This window comes from Callorhinus ursinus, unplaced genomic scaffold (assembly GCF_003265705.2).
Source record: "Callorhinus ursinus isolate GAN/ISIS: 27379988/994484 unplaced genomic scaffold, GSC_fseal_2.0 scaffold102, whole genome shotgun sequence".
In the NCBI taxonomy this organism is placed as follows: Eukaryota; Metazoa; Chordata; class Mammalia; order Carnivora; family Otariidae; genus Callorhinus; species Callorhinus ursinus.
In genome coordinates this window covers 1,121,435-1,141,370 of record NW_027397164.1, presented here as the reverse complement: position 1 = coordinate 1,141,370, position 19,936 = coordinate 1,121,435, and the positions used below count along the sequence as shown (strand labels likewise).

At 41.3% G+C, this 19,936-nt stretch overlaps 1 protein-coding gene across 7 annotated transcripts in view; it reads left to right on the top strand.

Moving 5' to 3' along the window:
• GJC1 (gap junction protein gamma 1) overlaps positions 1 to 19,936 on the top strand; it is a 44,718-nt gene that overhangs the window by 16,264 nt on the left and 8,518 nt on the right. Inside the window, exon 2 of one of the 7 annotated variants that reach the window (XM_073889158.1) lies at positions 3,379 to 3,525. The exons of the other annotated variants lie outside the window; for them this stretch is intronic. The gene's annotated coding sequence lies outside the window, so the exon portion shown is untranslated. The remainder of the gene's footprint in view (positions 1 to 3,378; positions 3,526 to 19,936) is intronic. 7 annotated transcript variants of the gene reach the window in all.

Below are 19,936 nucleotides of genomic sequence, written 5' to 3'. Positions count from 1 at the left end.
TTGAAAACAAGTTGTTTTTATGTCTGTAATACATAGATTACTGTTTGCTAGTGAGCTGCCAAAATGCTTTTGCTTAGAAATTGTCACTAGGTAGTTATTAAACATCTATTATCACTCATGCAGAATTAACTTCCACTTAAAACATTCCAGTTAAACAAAACTTCATTGTAAACCCTTTAATTGATTCCTTGTCTCTGCACATGAAGCGGTCTCATTCAGGACTGTGAGTCACTAGCAGGATTCTTAGTGGATTGCTCGGCTTACGATCTGGGATACCCAGATGGTGAGTCAATATTGAAATCTTTTAGCTTGATTCAACCACAGATTTCTGGGATGACTGTTTGGGAAGTGCCTTTTTGACAATTGGACATCTTGTTGTATTTCACTGCCGTTATCTCCCCTCTTTCCTTCTCCCTCAGAGTTCTGAATTCCACTTAATTTGTTGCTTGTTTTTATGAATTTTATTCTGCCTGAGGTGATTTCCATCAAATGTTAATAGACGGGGCCTTAGAAATCATTTGATATTCTCCACTTATTTTACAAATGAAAAAATGGAAAGAAATACTTATTCCTGAAGCACCTGTTAGAATCTCTTGGTTCCTGGTTCAGTGCTTACTTCATCTTGGTTTCATAAAATTCAAGGTTAGGAATGACTGTTCTAGAAAATTAATTTTAGTTCATCTGGGCTTTGTTTTTATTAAAAAAAAGAAATTAAGATTTTAAAATCTGTCTATGGTAGGTTTGGGGTATTGTTTGTTTTTTTAATTAGAAGGAGATTAAAACTTGGCTCTGACCCATTGGACTTGGTTGTTGGATTTGCAAAACATTTAGAATAGCACTGCCTACCTTAAAATTTTTAATTTCCTGGTTATAATACTTTAGTAAGATTAAAAATTGACAAGGGACAAGTTACTGGGTTTTTTAGTTGCTGATCTGGAACCCTTGGGAGCTTTTTTAACATGAGTACTAGAGAGTCATTTCCAAAGATACATATATGAAAGTGATATTTTTGGATTAACAGTTGTTTTTGTGGCCAACATAATAGTAAAGAGCTTGCAGTGGAAAAAGTGAATCAGATAAACTGAAAAGTAAAGCATTTCCCTGTAGTGTCACTACACTATAAAATGTTTATAAACTTTACCAGATGATTTTAGTTAGCTTCCTCTAGTCCTCTGTTGCTTAGCATATATAACTGCACATTAACTACCGCTTGAAAACAACTATAGTTTAAGAAAATATTTTTTGAAAATTTAAAAACTATAGTTTGTAAATTTCCTATAAACTGCTAGATTGCGAGCTTCTTGATGGTAGGTAAGTATCACTTGCATGAATGAATTTTAGTCTAAAATTTTTTTTTTTTAAGATTTGATTTATTTATTTGAGGAGAGGGAAAAGAAGGCGGCTCCCCACGGAGCCGGGAGCCCGACTAGGGCTGGACCCCAGGACCCCGGGACCAGGACCTGAGCTGAAGGCAGACGCTTAGCCCACTGAGCCACCCGGGTGTCCCATAGTCTAAAACTTTTTTTATCCTTTTTTATTGTGGTAAAATATACTTAACATAAAATTTATCATTTTAACCATTTTTTTAAGTGTACAGTTCTGTGGCATTAAGTAAATTTACATCGTTGTGCAGCCATCTCCCAAACTTCGGAATCTTCCCTACAGAAACTGTACCCATTAAACATAGTTCCCCGTTCCTCTCAGCTTCCGGCAATCACCATTTTTTTCTGTTTCTATGAATTTGCCTATTATAGCTATTTCATGTAAGTGAAATCATATAACATTTGTCCTGTTGTGACTGACTTCTTTCACTTAGCATAATGTTGTCAGGGTTCATCCGTGTGTCAGAATTTCCTTTCAAAGCTGAAGAATATTCCATTGTATTTTAACAAAATGTCCTATTTTGTTTATTCATCTGGCAGTGACACTTAGGTTGCTTCTACCTTTTTTGGCTCTTGTGAATAATTCCGTGAATATGAATCTACAGAATCGAGTCCCAGCTTTTGTTTCTTTGTGTATATACCCTGAAGGAGAATTGCTGGATCATATGGTAATTGTATATTTAATATTTTGAGGAAATTGTAACCATACTGTTTTCTCTGGAGCAACTGCACCATTTTAGATTCCCACCAGCAAGGCCCAACAAAGGTTTCACTTTCTCCACAGCTTTGTCAGCACTTGTTCTTTTCTTGTTCTATAATATACGTCTTGGTGCGCCTGGGTGGCTCAGTCGTTAAGCATCTGCCTTCGGCTCAGATCATGGTCCCAGGGTCCTGGGATCGAGCGCTCAGCAGGAAGCCTGCTTCTCCCTCTCCCCCTCCCCCTGCTTGTGTTCCCTCTCCTGCTGTGTCTCTCCGTCAAATAAGTAAAATCTTTAAAAATATATATATAATATACATCTTGATGGGTGTGATGTGGTATCTTAAGGGTTGTTGGGTTTTTTTAAGATTTTATTTATTTATTTGTCAGAGAGCACAAGCGGGGGAGTGGCAGGCAGAGAGAGAAGCCAGCTCCCCACTGAGCAGGGAGCCCCGTGTGGACTCCATCCCAGAACCCTGGGATCATGACCGGAGCCAAAGGCTAAACTTAACCAACTGAGCCACCCAGGCACCCCAGTATCTCGTTTTTTTATTTGCATTCCCCTAGTGATTGTGGTAGTCTAAAACTTCTTATAAACTCCTATTAACCCAAGCTTTGTTTCTTGAAAAATATATTGAAATCATTGGTGAGGGAGTGAGGAAACTAGCATTCTCATACTCTGATAGTGGAAATATAAATAGGTACCAGCTTTTTGGATGGATAATTTGGTAATACAGATCAAAAGCTTTAGAATTTTTATGGGGCCCCTGGGTGGATCAGTCAGTTAAGTGTCTGCCTTCGGCTCAGGTGGGATCGAGTCCCGCATCAGGCTCCCTGCTCAGCGGGAAGCCTGCTTCTCCCTCTCTCTCTGCCCGCCGCTCCGCCTGCTTGTGCTCTCTCTCTCACTCTCTCTGTCAAATAAATAAATGAAAATCTTAAAAAAAAAAAAAAAAAGGCTTTAGAATTTTTGGAGAGAGAGTAGGCAAAGAAGTTGACCTTTTCTTGTAAACACACACAAAATTTTCACAATCTTTACAACTGTTGACCAGCAATTCTTTTAGAAATATATCCTATCTATAACTGGGTTTGTGTACAAAGTTATGAGTATTATAACAAACCATTGTAAACAACCTAATGTTCAACCACAGAAGATTAGATTCTGAATCTGTGAGCTTGGGAGTGGGAGTTGTAAGTAGGACATGGGAATCAGCACTTTGAACATTGCCTTCTGAATAATTCTGATGAAGGTGGTCTGTGGACCACATCTGAAGTAGTGATACTTACATGCTTTCATTTCAGGTTCCATGGTATGCTAAGACCCTCTGCATACAGACGTCTTCTGACTTCCCTGTTCAGCCTTCTCTACAACTACTTCCCAAGCATCCTCCATCATATTTCAGTCTAAGCGGCCTCTTAGGCAACTTCTCACTCACACCATTTTCTCTGGTATAATTGAAAGCTTGTACCTTTTAATTCATAAGAATTAGTCTCTTTCCCTTCTCTGAGGTTTTTTTTTTTTATTTTTACGATTTTATTTATTATTTGACAGAGAGAGCACAAGTAGGGGGAGCTGTAGGGAGAGGGAGAAGCAGGCTCCCTGCAAAGCAGAGAGCCCGATGCGGGACTCCATCCCAGGACCTCAGGATCATGACCCGAGCCAAAAGGCAGACACTTAGCAGACTGAGCCACCCAGGCATCCACTGTCTGAGTATTTTCAAATTTTGTACTTTTATACCATTCATTGTATTCTGTTCTGAAATATGATTATATTAGTAAACATGTTTCACATTTTCTACTTTGTACAAATTCATTCAAATCTTCTGTTTAATATAACACACATTCATTGAGTGCTTTTTGTGTCCTGGCCAGCGTACTAGGAGCTAAGTGTCCAGAAAATTTAAAGAAACCTGGACTTTCCAGACATGAAGGAACTCATATTTCAGCAGAAGAAACCAGTATCACTGATGTTGATTTAATAGAGTAAGTCCTGATAATTGGGGGAATGAAGAATTATTATGGACTTTCGGGGGGGCATTAATTGAGAAGGTTAAGGAAACTTGAAGTGACCTTTGAGCTAGATCTTTTTTTTTTTCTGAATTTTTATTTTTTTTAATTTTTTAATTTTTTAAAGATTTTATTTATTTATTCATGAGAGACAGAGAGAGAGAGAGAGAGAGAGAGGCAGAGGGAGAAGCAGGCTCCCAAGGAGCAGGGAGCCTGATGCGGGACTCGATCCCAGGACTCTGGGATCATGACCTGAGCCGAAGGCAGATGCTTAACCATCTGAGCCACCCAGGCGCCCCTGAGCTAGATCTTAATGAACTTTTTCCAGGTAGGAAATTGTGGAAAGACTATTTATTTATTTATTTTAAAGATTCTATTTATTTATTTGACAGAGAGACAGCAAGAGAGGGAACACAAGCAGGGGGAGTGGGAAGGGGAGAAGCAGGCTTCCCGCCAAGTAGGGAGCCCAATGCGGGCTCGATCCCAGGACCCTGGGATCATGACCTGAGCCGAAGGCAGTCGCTTAACCAACTGAGCCACCCAGGCGCCCCATGGAAAGACAATTTAAAGCAGAGGAGGGGTGCCTGGCTGTCTTAGTTGGTAGAGCATGCAACTCTTGATGTCAGGGTTGTAAGTTCAAGTCCCACAGTGGGAATAGAGAATACTTAAAAAGAAAGTTGGGGAAAATCAATGAGCAGAGATTCAAATTTATTAAGTCATTCAGTGAATAGTTACTGAGCACCTACTGAGGTGCTCATTGTTCTAAGTGCCAGGGATACAAGAACAAAACCCTTATAATGAACAAATTAACAAGTAAAAAATGTGTTAGGTAGTGTTGATAAGTGAAGGAAAAAGGCAGGATGAAGGTATAGAAAGTGATGGACGGGGGTGCCTGGGTGGCTCAGTTGTTAAGCATCTGCCTTCAGCTCAGGTCATGGGATCGAGCCCTGCATCGGATGCGGGGCTCCCTGCTCTGCGGGAGGCCTACTTCTCCCTCCCACTCCCCCTGCTTGTGTTCCCTCTCTCGCTGTCTCTCTCTCTGTCAAATAAATAAATAAAATCTTAAAAAAAAAAAGTGATGGAGGGATGTTACTATAGGTAGGTCGTCAGGGAAGGCCTCACCATGGGAGGTGACCTCTGAAGAGAAGCATAGGGAGGAGCAAACATGAGGGTGTCCAGGGAAGTTTTGTTTTTGTTTTTCTAAGATTTTATTTATTTTAGAAAGCGGGGGGGGGGGGCAAAAGGAGCAGGGGGAATCTCAAGCGTACTCCTAGCTGAGCACGGCACCCAACACAGGGCTCAATCTCAGAACCCTGAGATCGTGACCTGAGTCGGACGCTTAATTGACTGAGCCACCCAGGTGCCCCAGGAGAAGTGGGTTTAATAAAGGAAACAACAAATCATATATGAAAATACATAGTGTAAATAATGAATTTTTCAATTTGAAGTAAAACAAATTAAGATGAACACATAAAACATTGGATTTTTGAAGAAAAATTTGTTAAGTTTACAATAGGATTTTTTAAAAATCTCAAGCCTAGTTTATTCAGTAGGGCATGGAATGCCTTTAGAGTATTTTCTTTTAAAAGCTAGTATATTGGGGTGCCTGGGTGGCTCAGTCAGTTAAGCATCTGCTTTTGGCTCGGGTGTGATCCCAGGGTCCTTTGGATGGAGCCCCATGTTGGGCTGCCTGCTCAGCGGGGAGCCTGCTTCTCCCTCTCCCTCTGCCCCTCCCTTGGCTCGTGCTTTCTCTCTGTCTCTCTCTCGATTTTTTTTTTTAAGATTTTATTTGTTTTATTTGAGAGAGAGTGCGAGCGAGCATGAGCAGGAGTGAGGGGGGAGGCACAGAGAGAAGCGGACTCCCAAGACCCTGAGATCATGACCTGAGCTGAAGGCAGATGCTTAATCAACTGAGCCACCCAGATGCCCCACACTCTCTCAATTAAGTAAATAAAATCTTAAAAAATAAATAAATAAAAGCTAGTACATTCATTTGGTTCAAAAAAAAAAAAACCACAAGACCATATAAAAAGATACATAGGGGCTCCTGGGTGGCTCAGTCAGTTTGAGACTGACTTGGTTTCAGCTCAAGTCATGATCTCAGGGTCTGAGATCAAGCCCCATGTTGGGTTCCACCCTCAGCAGGGAGTCTGAGATTCTCTCCCTTTTCCTCTGCCCCTACCCCTGTGCACGCTCTCTCTCTCTCTCAAAAATTTTTTATTTTTATTTTTTTTTAAGATATATAGGATACCTGGGGGGCTCAGTCGGTTAAGCGTCTTGCCTTTGGCCCAGGTCATGATTCCAGTTTCCTGGGATCAAGTCCCACATTGGGCTCCCTGCTCAGTGGGGAGCCTGCTTCTCTCTCTACCCCTCCCCCTGCTCATGTGCGTGCACACGCTTTCTCTCTGTCTCTCAAATAAATCTTAAAGAAAAATAAAAATTAAAAAGACATATAATCAGAAGTGTTGATCCTACCCTATCCTCCTTACTCTCCTCTTGTACTTTTATTAGTTGTTTTGTTTTGTTTTGTTTTGTTTTAGTTTTTTTGTGTATCCTTTTAGGCTCTTTTTTTTTTTTTTAAGTTTGTTTAGTCATTTAAGTAATCTCTGCACCCAGTGTGGGGCTCAAGCTCACAACCCAGAAATCAAGAGTCCCATGCCCTTCCAACTGAGCCAGCCCATTGCCCCCCTTGTGTTTCTTTATACAAATAAAAGCAAAAACACATTGCTATTTTTTTTCTTCCCTACATAAAAGGTATGCCTAAATATACACTTATATACCTTGCTGTTTTCACTGATTAAATGTCTTGGATGTCTTTCTATACAGGGAGAGCATTCTTCATTATTTGTATAGATAGACCATAGTGAATATAACCATTCCCTAGACAGTGGACATTTGAGTCCATTATAAAAATAATGTGATTGTTCCCAAAAGTGAGATTACAGGTCAAAGGATAGGTGTATTTATAATTTTGTTAGATATTGCCAAATTGCCATCTGAGGTTGTACCACTTCCATCAACAATGTATGAAAACATCTGTTTCTCCATAGCCTCCCCAGCTGTTTTATTTTTGCCAACATGATAGAATTGTATCTCAAAGTAGTTTTATTTTTGAGATATAATTCACATGCCTGAATTTCATCCTTTTAAAGTGTACAATTCATTGGTTTTCAGTATATTCAGAAGATTTTGTAGCTATCACCACTGTCAAATTTTCATCATCCCAAAGAGATACCCTGTAATCCATTAATAGTCACATTTTATTTCTCAAAGCCCCAGACAACCACTAATCTTTCTGTCTCTGGATTTTCCTGTTCCAGACATTTCATATAGATGGAATCGTATAAAGTATGGCTTTTTTTGTGTTTTATTTCATTTAGCATTATTTTTTCAAGGTTCATCCATGTTGTGCATCTTTATTAGGGGAACTTACAGGGGATTTTGCCATGGAATGTCTGTTTGTGTCCCTTGCCTGTTTTCTGTTGGATTATTGGGTGGGGTTTTTGTTTGTTTTTTGTAGGTTTTGGGTGTTGTTTTTTTCTTTTTTTTTTTTTCTGTAACTCTTTTTTTTTTTTAAGATTTTATTTATTTATTTGAGAGAGAGAGAATGAGAGATAGAGAGCACGAGAGGGAAGAGGGTCAGAGGGAGAAGCAGACTCCCTGCTGAGCAGGGAGCCCGATGCGGGACTCGATCCCGGGACTCGATCCCGGGACTCCAGGATCATGACCTGAGCCGAAGGCAGTCACTTAACCAACTGAGCCACCCAGGTGCCACTAGAAATAAAAATCTTTTAATAAAAAAAAAAAGAGTTACTAAAAACTTTCTCCCCAGCTAATTGTTTTTCCATATTGCTTACGGTATTTTGTGTTTTGGTTTTATCTTTTTTCCGGGTGGTTTCCTGTTTCCCAAACACCATTAATTGAAAAGTTTGTGTTGGGGTGCACGGGCGGCGCAGTCAGTTAAGCGTCTGACTCTTGGTTTCAGCTCAGATCCTGATTTCAGGTTCGTGAGATCAAGCCCCACACTCAGCACAGAGTCTGCTTGAGTTTCTCTCCCCCTTTCCCTCTGTACACAACCTCCCCCAAATAAATAAATAAATCTTTAAAAGTCCATCTTTGCCCCACTGGTTTGAGGAGCCACCTCCATTAGTGGCTTTTTGGCAAAGGAGTAACAGATCCATTTTAAAGAGAGAATTCTAGTGCTGATGTAGGAAACAGGCTGAATAAGGGAGAAAGTAGGGGCGCCTGGGTGGCTGAGTCATAAAGCGTCTGCCTTTGGCTCAGGTCATGGTTCCAGAGTCCTGGGATCGAGCCCCGCATCGGGCTCCCTGCTCAGTGGGAAGCTGCTTCTCCCTCTCTCGCTGTGTCTCTCTCTGTCAAATGAATAAATAAAATCTAAAAAAAAAAAAAAGAAAATACAGTAGGTGTTGGTCTGTAGCCTTTCAGGGGTTTTAATTTTTTGTTTTCTTCTAGGATTTTATATTTATTTATTTTATTATTTGTAGAGAGGGAGTGGGGGTGAAGGGGTAGAAGGAGAGGGACAGAGAATTTCAAGCAGACTCCCTGCTGACATGGAGTCTGACATGGGGCTCTGTCCCAGGGCTTATGAGGATGATGACCTGAGCCAAGATCACAAGCCGGTCATTCAACCCACTGAACCACCCAGGCGCTCCTCTTCTAAGATTTTTATTTTTAAAGATTTTATTTATTTGAGAGAGAGAGAGAGCACACAAGCAGGGGGAGCGGCAGGCAGAGGATGAAGAGCCCCGTTGGGGGACTTGATCCCAGGACCCTGGGATCATGACCGGAGCCAAAGGCAGACGCTAAACCGACTGAGCCACCCAGGCGTCCCTCTTCTAAGATTTTTTAATGCATATATTTATTTGTTCTCACAAATTTGGGATAACTCTTGTTTTGTATCCTATTTTTTTTATTAATATATCATGGACGTTTTTATTTTTCCAAATGTTTGAATTTATTTATTGAACAAATATTTATTGAGAGCCTACCACCCTTTGCCAGGCCATAGGGTTTTAGATACTGGGGATAAAGGAACAAAATTCTACCCTCAGGGAGCTTACATTCTGTAAATGACAAAATTTTTAAATAAGAATTAGATAGGGGCGCCTGGGTGGCTCAGTCGTTAAGCGTCTGCCTTCGGCTCAGGTCGTGATCCCAGGGTCCTGGGATCGAGCCCCGCGTCTGGCTCCCTGCTCAGCGGGGATTCTGCTTCTCCCTCTCCCACTCCCCCGGCTTGTGTTCCTTCTCTCGCTGTGTCTCTGTCAAATAAATAAAATCTTAGAAAAAAAATAAGAATTATATATATTATTTGAGAGTTAAGTGCTTATAAAGAAAATTGAAGCTGAGTAAAGGATCTGGTCTGGGGGAGGTTTCCTTTTATTATTTAAAAAGAAAAAAATTTTTTAAGTAATCTGTATGACCAACATGAGGCTTGAACTCAACCCCAAAATCAAGAGTGGCATGTTCTACTGACTGAACCAACCAGGTGCCCCTAGGGGACATTTCATTAAGGAGGTGACATTTGAGCAGACTTGAATGAGACAGTCCTGCCACTAGCTACGAAAACAGTGTTCAAAGCAGTGAAAATAGCAAGTGCAGAAGACTTGAGGCAAAATCATGGCATATTTGATGTGATCTGAGGAACATTGAGGATAGGATGCAGGTATTCCTGAGTCAGAATGAGCAAAAGGGAGAATGGAAAGAGTATGAGACCAGAAAGTGAACTGTGGCTATGTGATAGGGGTGTTGTAGACTGTGGTAAAGATTTTTGGTTTTATTCCAAGAGTTTTGAGCCGAAAAGGGAAATGATCTGACTTTTTAAAAGCTTTACTCTGGGGACGGCTGGGTGGCTCAGTTGGTTAAGCAACTGCCTTCGGCTCAGGTCATGATCCTCGATCGGGCTCCCTGCTCGGCGGGGAGTGTGCTTCTCCCTCTGACCCTCTCCCGCTCATGCTCTCTATCTCATTCTCTCTCTCAAATAAATAAATAGAAATCTTTTAAAAAATAAAAGCTTTACTCTGGTTGCTTTTTGGAGAATAGATTTGAAAGGGATAAGAGCATAAGCTAGGAGACCAGTTAGAAGACTTTTGACATCATTTACAGCTTGAATTCTGGTGCAGGAACCCACAAAGAACACTGAGGAGGATGGGGCAATGAGATAGGATAAGGACGAGGGTGTGTGTTTAGAAGTTTGCAAAGGAGGAGTGAAATAGAAACTGAAAAATGATAGCCAGAGGACTACCAGATCAGGGAGGATCAGGGAAGCCGGGCTGGGTGATGGGTGGAGGGGCAAGTATTTCAGAGAGGAAGGAGTGATCAGGTGTATCAAAGATAGCTTAAAAGGTTGAACAAGAGAATTGACCATTGAATTTGGCATTGTAGAAGTTACCTTTGGTAAGTTGTTTTGGTGGATTGGTGGTACGAAGGCTTATTGGTATGTATACTGTATTCACCACTCATCATCAATTATTAGCCATTTAGGTAGTTTTCAATTCTTGAGATATTTTAGATATTTAAATTCAGATGTGTATGATGCATTTGAGAGCATTGTGAAGTAATAATTTATAAATTAATGGTTTATTGGATATTAGAGTTAAGAAAATACTACATAGCAGAAATAGAAGACTTTGGTGTGGGGCGCCTGGGTGGCTCAGTCGGTTGAGCATCTGCCTTCGGCTCAAGTCATGATCTCAGGGTCCTGGGATCAGGCCCTGCATCGGGCTCCCTACTTGGTGGGGAGTCTGCTGCTCCCTCTCCTTCTGCCCCTTCCCCCTGATCACGTGCTCGCTCTCTCAAATAAAATCTAAGAAAAAGACTACTTTGGAGTTAAACCAGCCTATTTGAACCAGTCTGTGCCAGCAGTTGTAACTTTGACCACACTACTTAACTTTCGTGAACCTGATTCTTATTTAAAAGATAAAATTTTATGAGAACTAAAAGAAATGAACACCCTTTATGGTTCCTGGCACATATGTGTTCAGTGAATCCTAAATTGTGTCTTGTTTTTTATAGGGAATATAAAGATTGCTTTCTGAGAAAAGTCACAATTAATTGGTCTTGGAAATGTAGGAGGTAAAATTTGAGGATAGAGGGGAAGAGGAAAAGAAAATGATTCTTTTCAGGCATTCATATGGAGATTTTTCAGTGTTTAGAGAGAGAATAGGAATTAGCTAAATTTGAGTGATTGCTAATTTAATTCCGTTGTGATCAGAGCACATACTTTGTATGATTTGAGTAATTTTTTTTTTAAAGATTTTATTTATTTGTTTGAGAGAGAGAGAGAGAGAGCATGAGAGGGGGGAGGGTCAGAGGGAGAAGCAGACTCCCTGCTGAGCAGGGAGCCCGATGCGGGACTCGATCCTGGGACTCCAGGATCATGACCTGAGCCGAAGGCAGTTGCTTAACCAACTGAGCCACCCAGGTGCCCTGATTTGAGTAATTTTTTTAAGATTTTATTTATTTAGAGAAGGAGGGGAGCAGGGAAAGGGGCAGAGGGAGAGAGAATCTCCAGCAGATTCCGTGTTGGCTGTGGAGCCTGACGCAGAGCTCTATCCCACAACCCAAGACCATGACTTAAGCCGAAACAGAGTCAGATGCTTAACTGACAGCCACCCAGGCACCCCTGATTTGAATAATTTTAAATGTATTGAGACTTTTGTTAATGACCCAGAATATGGTCTGTCTCAGTAAATGTTATCTGTGTCTTTGAAAAAATTGTGAATTCTTTTGCCGTTGGGTGGAGTGTGCTTTAAATGTCAGTGGTTTAGTGGTTAATAGTAAGTAGTGTTTGTTATATGTGTCCTGTCTTTTTTTTTTTTTTTTTTCTGTTTGTTCTCTGAATTATTGAGTGAGGGGTGCTGAAATCTCTAACTGTTAATTGTGGTTTTGTCAATTGCTTTATCAGTCTTTGCTTCATCTCTTTTGAAGCTCTGTTAATATGTGTATAAACATGTAGAAATTTTTTTTAAAGATTTATTTTTAGAGAGAGAAGGAGAAAGAATCTCAAGCAGACTCCCTGCTGAGTCAGGGCTTGATCTCATGACCCTGAGATCATGACCTGAGCCAAAATCAAGAGTCGGACACACAACCAACTGAGCTACCTGGTTGCCCCTAAAAATGTAGAAATTTTATGTCCTATTGATGCATTGATCTCGTGATCATTATGAAAGGACCTTCTTTATTTCAGGTTAGTCCTTGCTCCAAAATATGCTTTTTCTGATTTTAATATATACTCTTTTTTTTTAAGATTTTATTTATTTATTTGACAGAGAGATAGCGAGAGCAGGAACACAAGCAGGGGGAGTGGGAGAGGGAGAAGCAGGCTCCCCGCAGAGCAGGGAGCCCGATGCGGGACTCAATCCCAGGACGCTGGGATCATGACCTGAGCCGAAGGCAGACACTTAAGGACTGAGCCACCCAGGTGCCCTTTTTTTAAGATTTTATTTATTTATTTATTTGACAGAGAGAGAGAGAGAGAGAGCACAAGCGGGGCGGGGGGGGAGCAGAGGGAGAGGGAAAAGAAGCAAGCTCCCTGCTGAGCAGGGAGCCTGATGTAGGGCTGATCCCAGTACCCTGGGATCGTGACCCATGCTGAAGGCAGATAGATGCTCAACCTACTGAGCCACCCAGGTGCCTCTGTTCTTTTCATTATTGTTAACATGTTACATCTTTCTCCATAGTTTTGCTTTTAATTGCTTTGTGGCTTTATACTTAAAGTGGATTTCTATATAGGCAGCATATAGTTAGATCTTGCTTATTTAATTGTCTGACAATCTCTGCCTTTTAATCAACTATGTAGACCATTTACATTTAATGTGGTTATTGATATCATAGGGTTTAAATCCACAGTCTTCCTATTTGTTCTCTTTGTCTCATTTACTTTTTATGATTCCATATTATCTCCTTTGTTGGTTTATTAAGTGTAACATTGTTTTGTTATTTTAATGGTTGATTTTGGGTTTACTGTAGCCATCTTTAATTTATCATAGTCTGCATTTAAGTAATATTAAATCACTTCTTGAATTATAGCCTTACAATGGTATATTTCCATTTCCTTTGCCTTGATTTTTTTTGTGGTATTATTTTCATACTTCTACCTCTAAGAAGAAGAAGTGTGATAAGAAATATAAATTCCAGGGGCACCTGAGTGGCTCAGTCGGTTAAGCACCTGCCTTCAGTGCAGGTCATCATCCCAGGGTCCTTGGATCAAGTCCCACATCGGGCTCCCTACTCAGTGGGGAGCCTGCTTCTCCGTTTCCCTTGGTCTCCCAGCTCATGCTCTTGCTCTCACTATCTCAAATAAATAAAATCTTTGGAGGGAAAAAAAAAAGAGAAAGAAATATAAATTCCACAATAAATTGTTGCCATTTTTGCTTTAAAAAGCCAATTACCTTTTTTAAAATTTTTTAAATAACAAAAGGTCAGAAGTCTTTTATATTTGTGTCCTTCATTCCTTTGTGTAAATTCAAATTTCCATCTTGTGTCTGGATTTTTATTTGTGTTTTAGCTTGTCAAAAGAATGGGTTTCTGGTTTTTCTTTTGTTCTTTAAATTTGAGTATAGTTGACTCATGGTGTTACATTAGTTTCAGGTTACAACATAGGCGCCTGGGTGGTTCAGTTGGTTAAGCGACTGCCTTCGGCTCAGGTCATGATCCTGGAGTCCCGGGATCGAGTCCCACGTCGGGCTCCCTGCTCGGCAAGGAGCCTGCTTCTCCCTCTGACCCTCTTCCCTCTCATGCTCTCTATCTCTCATTCTCTCTCTCTCAAATAAATAAATAAAATCTTTAAAAAAAAAAAGTAGTGATATACCTTATGCTGTGTTTACAAGCGTAGCTGTCATGTTACCATGCAACATTATTACAGTGCCACTGATTATATTCCCTGTGCTGTACCTTTTATTCTTGTGCCTTATTCCGTGACAGGAAGCCTGTGTATCCTACCCCCCTTCACCTGTTTTACTCATCCCCTTCCCCCCCGATATCATTATTTTTTTGCCTGAAAGACTTAATTTTAGGGGCACCTGCTTGACAACAGTCAGTTAAGCATTCGACTCTTGGTTTCGGCTCAGGTTGTGATCTCGGGGTCGTGGGATCAAGCCCCGTTTGGGCTTCCCCCTTAGTGTGGAGTCTGCTGGAGATTCTCTCTCCCTCTGCCCTCCCCTCCCCCCGACTTGTGCGCATTCTCTCTCTCTCTCCCTCTCAAATAAGTAAAATCTTTAAATAAATAAATCTTAAAAAAGAGAAAAAGACTTAATTTTAACATCTTTTATAGTGCTGGCTTGCTGAGGATGACTTCTTTCAGCTTTTGCATATCTAAGTCTTGAACAATTTTGGGGGGATATAATTGACATAACAAATTACAGATTTTTTTTAAGATTTATTTATTTATTTGACAGAGACTCAGTGAGAGAGGGAACACAAGCAGGGGGCGTGGGAGAGGGAGAGAAGCAGGCTTCCCACTGAGCAGGGAGCCCAGTGCGGGGCTCGATCCCAGGACCCAAGCTGAAGGCAGACGCTTAACAACTGAGCCACCCAGGCGCCCCAACATTCAGTATTTTTATTCTTTTTAATTTAATTTTTATTTTTTTAAGTTTTTTTTAAGATTTTATTTATTTATTTGAGAGAGAGAGAATGAGAGATAGAGAGCAGGAGAGGGAAGAGGGTCAGAGGGAGAAGCAGACTCCCTGCCGAGCAGGGAGCCCGATGCGGGGCTCGATCCCAGGACCCTGGGATCATGACCTGAGCCGAAGGGAGACGCTTATTGACTGAGCCACCCAGGCGCCCCTAAATTACACATCTTTGAAGTATACAGTTTGGTGAGTTATTATGACACGTATAAACCTGTAGAACCATCATCAACAATCATCATCATCATAAGAATGAACATATTCATCTTACCCAAAAGATTTCTTTTCTTTCTTTTTTTTTTTTTTTTTTAAGATTTTTATTTATTTGACAGAGAGAGACACAAGTGAGAGAGGGAACACAAGCAGGGGGAGTGGGAGAGAGAAGCAGGCTCCTAAGGAGCAGGGAGCCCGATGTGGGGCTCGATCCCAGGACCCTGGGATCATGACCTGAGCTGAAGAAGGTAGACACTTAACGACTGAGCCACCCAGGCGCCCCCCCAAAAGATTTCTCCTACCCCTTTGTAATCCCTCCTTCTTACCCCCCACCCTGCACTCCACCCCAACTCATCCTTAGGCAACCAACCACTGGTTTCCTTTCTGTCATTATAGATTAGTTTGCATTTTCTACAATTTTATATAAATGGAGTCATACAGGTTTACTCTTTTTTCGCCTGATTTTCATTTGGCCTAATTACTTTGAGATTCACCCATGTGGTACATATCAATAGTTTATTCTTTTTATTGCTGAGTACTATTTTATGAGTATACCATAATTTGTTTATTCATTACTCTGCTGATAGGCATTTGTGTTGTTTCTAGGTTTGTGCTATTAGAAATAAAATTGTTGTGAGCCTTTATATGCAAGTGATTTTATTTTTTTTAAGATTTTATTTATTTATTTATTTAACAGAGAGAGACACAGCGAGAGAGGGAACACAAGCAGGGGGAGTGGGAGAGGGAGAAGCAGGCTTCCCGCTGAGCAGAGAGCCAGATGTGGGGCTCGGTCCCAGGACCCTGGAATCATGACCTGAGCTGAAGGCAGACTGAGCCACCCAGGCGCCCCTGTATGCAAGTAATTTTAGAGACATGGTTTCACTTCTTGAATAAATGCCTAGGAGCAGAATGAATGAATCATATAGTAGGTATATATTTAACTTCTAAGAAACTGCCAGCCTATTTTCCAATGTGATTATACTATTTTACATTTGCACTACCAGTATATGTATGAGAGTACCAGTTTTTCCATATTCTCGCCAATACTGGGTGTGATCTTTTATTTTAGCTATGGTAAATAAATTGCTATAGTATAATTTATCTGCAGTGTTTTTGAATGTATTTTTTTGTATAGCTTTTTTCGTGGTTCTAGGTATTACATTGTAGATACATAACATATTGCAATTTACTGTTACCACATTTTACAGATTTGAGTGGAGAAGTATAGAAACCTTACCTCCCTTTATATCCTGTTATCCTCCCCCATTTATAATGTAGATATTTAAATATTTCCTCAGTGTATATTAAGAACCACATCAGATAGTGTTACAAGTTTTGCTTCAGTAATCAATTTAGAAAACTCAAGGATAAGGAAAGTCTGTTGTATTTACCCTAATATTGTTACTTTTTTTTCTTGACGTTCCAGGATTCCTTAGTAACAAATTCTTTTTGTTTCCTTTCAACTGAAATTATCTTCATTTCCTCTTAGTTCCTGAAGGATCTTTTTTTTTTTTTTAAAGATTTTATTTATTTATTTGACAGAGAGAGACAGCGAGAGAGGGAACACAAGCAGGGGGAGTGAGAGAGGGAGAAGCAGGCTTCCCACTGAGCAGGGAGCCCGATGCGGGGCTCAATCCCAGGACCCTGGGATCATGACCTGAGCCGAAGGCAAGGCAAATGCTTAACTGACTGAGCCACCCAGGCGCCCCTAATTCCTGAAGGATCTTTTCATTGGATATAGAATTCTTATTGACAGTTCTTTTCCTAAAGCCCTTGGAAAATGTACCACTACCTTCTAGCCTCTGTGGTTTTTTTTTTTGAGAGAGAGACAGAATGGGTGGCAGGGAGGAGAGGGAGAGGGAGAAGCTGACTCCCCGCTGAGTAGGGAGCCCAACACGAGGGCTCCATCCCAGGACCCTGGGACCACGACCTGAGCCGAAGGCAGGCACTTAACTGACTGAGCCACCCAGGTGCCCCAACCCTTTGCCCATTTAAAAAATAATTTTTTAATTTAAATTCTATTAATTAGCATATAATATATTATTAGTTTCAGAGGTAGAGGTCAGTGATTCATCAGTCTTATATAATACCCAATGCTCATTACATCACATGCCCTCCTTGATGTCCATCACCCCATCCCCACACGCCCCTCCCCTCCAGTAACCCTCAGTTTGTTTCCTATGATTAAAAGTCTCTGATGGGGGCGCCTGGGTGGCTCAGTCGTTAAGCGTCTGCCTTCGGCTCAGGTCATGATCCCAGGGTCCTGGGATTGAGTCCCACATCAGGCTTCCTGCTCGGCAGGAAGCCTGCTTCTCCCTCTCCCACTCCCCCTGCTTGTGTTCCTGCTCTCGCTAGCTCTCTATCAAATAAATAAATAAAATCTTAAAAAAAAAAAAAAAGTCTCTGATGGTTTGTCTCCCTCTCTGATTTCTTTATTTTTTCATCTCTTCCCCTATGACCCTCTGTTCTGTCTCTTAAATTCCACATATCAGTGAGATCATATGATAACTGTCTTTCTCTGATTGGCTTATTTCGCTTAGCATAATACCCTCTAGTTCCATCCACGTCGTTGCAAATGGCAAGATTTCATATTCTTTTTTGATGGCTGAGTAGTATTCCTGTGTGTGTACATACTCCGTCTTTATCCATCTGTATACACACACGCACGCACGCATGCACTACATCGTCTTTATCTGGGATGGATATCTGGGCTCTTTCCATAGTTTGCTATTGTGGACATTGTATAACAGCTGCTTTAAGAACTGTCTTGTAGGGCGCCTGGTGGCTCAGTCGTTAAGTGTCTGCCTTCGGCTCAGGTCATGGTGCCAGGGTCCTGGGATCGAGCCCCCGCATCGGGCTCCCTGCTCCGTGGGAAGCCTGCTTCTCCCTCTCCCACTCCCCCTGCTCGTGTTCCTGCTCTCGCTGTGTATCTCTCTGTCACATAAATAAAATCTTTAAAAAAACAAAACTGTCTCCTAGTTCTAGATGTATCATTTCTGGGTTTGTATCTGTTAATTTTTCTCCTTATGGATCATATTTTCCCATATGCCTGGTAATTTTCTGTTGGATGCCAAATATTATGAGTTGTTGGGTTTTGGCTTTTGGTTTTTTGATTCCTTTAAATATTTTTGAGATTTGTGCTGGATACTTTCAACTTCTGAAAATAGTTTGTTTTCAGGGCTTGCTTTTGCTTGCTTTTAAACTTTATCGAAGGGAACTTTGTTTTTAAGTAATCTCTGAACCCAGTGTGGAACTTGAACTCACAGCGCTGAGATCAAGAGTCACACGCTCCTCCAACTGAGCCAGCCAGGCACCCCTGTTGAGGGGAACTTTAAGGTTTGGTCTAGAACTAATGATGCCCCACTTCTGAGGCATTACCTTTCTGAGTACTCTCTATAATGCCCCATGTGTTAGGATATCCTGTCTTTCCACTCTGGCTAGTAGGAACACAAATTATTTCTGCCCTATGTGATATCTGGGGCTTGGTCTGCATATCTTCTAGTTTATGGCCCTTCTTTGGGTAATTTCCTTACTGGTCAATACTCAGCTAAAGACTGAGGACAATCCAGTGCTGGTCTCCAGAGCTTGCTCTCTAGAGCTTGCTCTCTGTAGCTTTCTCCTCTCCAGTGCTCTGCCCTGGGAATTCTAGCTACATTGGCCTCTCCAAATTGTGTACTCTGTCTCCTCAAGTCAGTGAATCAGCCAGGTCCTCTGGCTTCCCTCCTCCTTGCTCTGCAGCCTGGAAACTCTCCATGCAGTAAGCTGGAACAATCAAAGGTCTCACCCGTTCGTTTCCCTTCTCTTGGGGATCCCTGTCTTGTACTGCCTCTTGTCTATGTCTGAGAGCTATTGTTTCACTTATTTTGTCTGGTTTTTAAATAGGAAGAGAAGAAAGTTGAGAGCATTTCCATCTGTTGGCACTTATTTTCCTCAGTAAAGGGGAATATAAGAGCATCTGAAAATTTGGAATTGGGCTAGGATTTGGGAATCTGAGGTAGATTTTGAAGAGAAAATTGAAGAGAAATGGGAAAAGGAGACAGCTATGGAAAAGTAAGCAAATGGTTTTCTGAAAGGTAATGAACCAAGATTAAAAACAGATTTCAGGGGCGCCTGGGTGGCTCCGTCGTTAAGCATCTGCCTTCGGCTCAGATCATGATCTCAGGGTCCTGGGATCGAGCCCCGCATCAGGCTCCCTGCTCCATGGGAAGCCTGCTTCTCCCTCTCCCACTCCCCCTGCTTGTGTTCCCTCTCTCGCTGTGTCTCTCTCTGTCAAATAAATAAATAAAATCTTTAAAAAAAAAAAAAAAAGACTTCACGGGTGCCTGGGTGGCTTACTCAGTTAAGCATCTGCCTCTAACTCAGGTCATGATCCCAGGGTCCTGGGTTTGAGCTCTGCTTTGGGCTCCCTGTTTAGTGGAGGGTCTGCTTCTGCCTTAGCCCTTCCCTTCTGCTCATGCTTTCTCTCTGGCTCGCTCTCTCTCAAAATAAATAAACCCCCCCTTTTTTTTAATTAAAAAAAAATACAACCAAAAACTTGGAAGTGAAACTCTTCATTTCTAGCCTAGTGTTTTGCCTAACACCTGACTCCATACAGCAGTCCATTTTCTGCTTAAACTGTTTTGTGAACCAAAGTTCATTGCTTCATTAGGCTGCTTATTTTAAAAAAAGGAAGAAAAAATTTATTTATTTTAGAGTGTGCGTGCACATGTATGAGCAGAGGGAGAGGGAGAGGAAGAGAGAGAATCTCAAGCAGACCCCTGAGCATGGAGCCCCACACAGGGCTAGATCTCACAACCCTGAGTTCATGACTTGAGCTGAAATCAAGAGTCAGACCCCCAACCAGTTGAGCCACCCAGCACCCTGAAGCTGCTTATTCTTTTTATGGACAGGCTGATGTAGTGGGAATCTAGGAGAAAAATACAGAAGAGATTGTAATAAGTATAAAACAGGTTCCATAGGAATGTATTTATTCGTTTGTCAGACACTTAACATAT